The sequence below is a fragment of the Cariama cristata genome, unplaced genomic scaffold (assembly GCF_000690535.1).
Source record: "Cariama cristata isolate BGI_N322 unplaced genomic scaffold, ASM69053v1 scaffold23863, whole genome shotgun sequence".
Classification (NCBI taxonomy): domain Eukaryota; kingdom Metazoa; phylum Chordata; class Aves; order Cariamiformes; family Cariamidae; genus Cariama; species Cariama cristata.
This window is the reverse complement of record NW_009608133.1, coordinates 3,695-7,667: the sequence shown is the minus strand read 5'-3', so window position 1 is coordinate 7,667 and position 3,973 is coordinate 3,695. Positions and strand designations below refer to the sequence as shown.

At 55.2% G+C, this 3,973-nt stretch overlaps 1 pseudogene; it reads left to right on the top strand.

Moving 5' to 3' along the window:
* Nucleotides 1–222: 222 nt before the first annotated feature.
* LOC104159182 lies at nucleotides 223–1,021 on the top strand (annotated as a pseudogene).
* Nucleotides 1,022–3,973: the final 2,952 nt, after the last annotated feature.

Genomic DNA, 3,973 nt, shown 5'->3' with positions numbered 1-3,973 from the left:
GGATGGATGGATCATCTCCGGGTCTTGACTCCAAACTTCCATCCGTTGGGGACGTGCGGGGGCCTTGGTGGGACGCCTTGGGACCCCCGCATCCGCACATCTGTTCTTGCAGGTGATGGGACCACGGCTGGTGAGGAGGATGGAGGCGGTGAGAGGATGAAGATGCCCCAAAAAGGACCCGGGACTGGGAAATGGGTAGAGAAGGAGACGAGGGGTGGTAGGATGGGGAACCGTGCACGGACAGGGGGTCCCATCGCAGGAGATGGTGACGTCTGCGGGGAGGGTGGGAGAAATTTTCCCTGTGGATCATCCCTGGCCACCCACCGGCACGTCCACACCGGTGGGAAGTCCTACAAGTGTTCTGAGTGGGGGAAAGATCTTCGGGCGCAGCTCCCACCTCATCGCCCACCGACGTACCCACACCCACAGGTGACCCTACAGCTGTCCCCACTGCAGGAAGAGCTTCAACCAGAGGTCCAACCTTCTCACCCACCAGCGGGTCCACACTGGAAAGAGACTCTACGGATGTCCTGAGTGTGGGAAGAGCTTCACCTATAGGTTCGTCCTCCTGATCCACCAGAAGACCCACACCGGAGACAAGCCCTACACCTGCGCCCATTGCGGGAAGATCTTCAGCCAGAGCTCGGACTTAACCAAGCACCGCCGGATCCACACCGGGGAGAGACCCTACGGCTGTGCCGAGTGCGAGAAGACCTTCAGCCTCCATTCCCACCTCCTCTCCCATCAGAGGACCCATGAGGGTGAGAAGTCCTATGCTTGCCCCAAGTGCTGGAAGAGCTTCAATGATAGCTCGAACCTCATCGCCCACCAGCGGATCCACACCGAGAAGAAGCCCTACAGAAGCCGTGAGTGCGGGAAGGGTTTTGGACGCCTCTCTCATCTGCACCGGCACCAGAGGACCCACACCGGGGAGAAGACCTTCACCTGCTTGAGCTGCAGGAAGAGCTTCAGTGAGACTTCCTCCCTCATCCGTCACCAGGAGCTCCAGCTTTCCCACTAAGGACGGAGGAAGCGAGTGACACCTTTCCTGGCTTGATGGTGGTGGGTGTCAGGCAGCAGCCCTCCCCCTCCCACCCAGATCACCCCAAAATTGGGCAGGGAGAAGGAGCTCAATGGGATTTTGGGGGCTGGTGCTCAAACCCAAGAAGCGTAGGGCACCTCTGATTTATTCCTTCTGGTGTTTCCACCAAAAAACCCCTGGAGATCCACCAGGATGAGTGGGAAAAATGATGTCCAGGTGGGTTTTCCAGACTCTCTAAGCCTTTGGGGCCATCAGATCCACAAAGTCCTGGGTGATGGCCATCATGGTGAGGTGTCCCCAAGTCCTAGGCGATGTTGGCAGGCACATGGGGCGAGATTCCCCCAGTTTTGGAGCTGTCGGGAGGACCTGGCTGCAGATCCCAGGGGTGCAAGAGGCCACCCCACACGCACGAAGGAACAGCACCATGTGTGCTGGAGCTCTACGTCTTCTGGGGCACGGGATGGTCCTTCCCTCGGCGAGAGGGTCTCCACAGCCGCCTCAGCTGTACGGGGTGGTCCATGTGCTGCAAGGACTGGGGGTCTCTATCCCTGAGATGAGGTGGGACACAGAAGGTCCCAAGGGGGCATGGAAATTGCTTCACGGTGCCTTGTAAGGAGGGTTTGGTGGAGCCGAAACCTCGATGGAGCCAAAAACCTCGATGGAGCCAAAACCTTGGTGGAGCCAAAACCTCGATGGAACCAAACTCTTCTCCATGATTCCAGGTGAGGCAGGAGATGGAGGAGATGCTTCAGGAGCGGCGTGGTTGCCCTGTTCATAGGGATGTTGGGTTGATCGGAGAGTCCATCGTTGTGTTTGACTTTCCGGAGCTGTAAGGAACAAAGAGACGGGCTCGTCTTGGTGTCACGTGGAGAAACCCAAGACAGGAGCAACTTCTGCAGCTGCTCCTGGGCAGGACTTGTCACCCCCCTCCCAGTATGGCTTTACCTCGCCGGCTATTTTAGGCATTCGGCGGAGCGGTCGGGGTTTGCCCTTCAGGGAGCGACCCATGGGAAACCTTTGGGGTCAGGAGGACGCTGCAGGCAAATCTTTGGCGTGCCAGAAACGCCTTTGCGGCTCTCGCTCCCGCGGAGGAGGCAGGACACGGCAGCTTTATCATTTTACTATTCTCTACGGCCATTTTCTTGCCAGGTTTTTAAGCTTCTCGGCTTATACTCGTCAGATTTTTCAGATTATTTTTTTTTTTGTCCTAACAAAAAAAATAAAGAGGTTTTATTCCCATATATTGACTATTCATTCAAAGAAGCAGCACCTCCTTTTGCTCACTGAAGACCTGCTTTCATGCTCCGCTATGGAGGAAGCATCTTGTGGTTCGATGTTGCTCCCCCATACCTCTTTTCATCCTCTTTTTTTTTTTTTTTCCCCAGATTAAGACTTCAGATTTATTCAATTTTGTTCCACTTTTATAATTATCCTGTAGCCCAGCCACCACAATTAACTTGTAACTGGCTTTCCAGCATTAAAAAAAAATAATTCTTACGTCTTCTTTTCATGCATTTATTAAGACGCTTATTCATTAAAACCTTTCCCAAAGAAAAGTAGGAACATAGACATGTTCCATGCCGACCCCTTTCCCCCCAGCCCCGGCAGCAATTTAATTAAGACAACAGAAATTTAATATCGATCTAAAAATAAAGACCCCACCCGTTCCCCTCCTGGCACCGTTCCCCCACCCCGCAGATGTTTCCTCAGAACCTTCTGCTCCGGCAAAGCCAACTCTAGGAGGGCTCGGAGGGGAGGGGGGGGTGTCCCTGGGTTGAACCCCAAAATGGGGTTGTCCCCAGGGGTCTCTGGCCCATGGAGGGGGCTGATGGGGCCAACGCCGGCTCCTTGTCCCCAGGGTGGGCATGGGGAGAGTGGCTGAGGGAGCAGTGTGCCCTGGGGTCTTGTACTTGACTTGGGGTGCTCAGCCGTCCCCCAACCCATGGCATGGGAGGAGGGGGCCTGCTCTTCCTCCCTGATGCCTCCTCCAAGGTGCTGGTGCTGCTTGCATCTCCCCAGGGAGCTACCTGGGAAGCGGCCAAGACCCTTTGAGAAGTGGTGAACCCCTTGGAGATGTGACGAACCCCTTTGGAGACATGCTGAGCTTGTGCTGAACCCCTTAAAGATGTGCTGAACCCCTTGGACACGTGCTGAACCCCTTCAAGACATGCTGAGCTCCTTTGAGATGTGTTGAACCCCTTTGGAGACAATCTGAACCCCTTAGAGATGTCCTGAAGCCCTTGGAGATGTGCTGAACCCATTAAAGACATGCTAAACCCTACTGGGGCCATCCTGAAACCTTTCAAGATGTGCCGAACCCCTTTGAAGATGTCCTGAACCCCCTGGAGATCTCCTGAACCCCTTCAGGACATGCTGAGCTTCTTCAAGACATGCTAAAGCCCTTTGGAGGTGTCCTGAACCCCTTGGAGATGTGCCTAACGCCTTCAAGGCACACTGAACTCCGTTGGAGACATCCTGAACTCCTTGGAGATGTGCCGAACCCCTGAGAAGATGTGCTGAACTCCTTCAAGACAGGCTGAGCTCCTTCGAGACATGCTGAACCCCTTTGGAGGTGTCCTGAACCCCTTCAAGATGAGCCGAACCCCTTGGAGATGTGCCTAACACCTTCAAGACGTGCTGAACTCCTTCAAGAGATGCCGAAGCCCGTTGGAGACATCCTGAACCCCCTTCGAGATGTGCTGAACCCCTTCAGCCACCCTAAAAACACTTTTGGAGGCTGAGGGCACTTCCAGTCGTTAACAACCCCGACCATCTCCACTTGGGCCCCCCCACCACCCCCTGCCCGTGGCCCAAGGGCTCCATTTAAGCCCAGCCGTGGGGATTTTGGTCCTTCTGCAGGATTTCTTGGAGGAGCAGCCATCCATGGCCGTGGACCCTGCTGATCCATCCCATGGGCTACCAGCCTGGCTT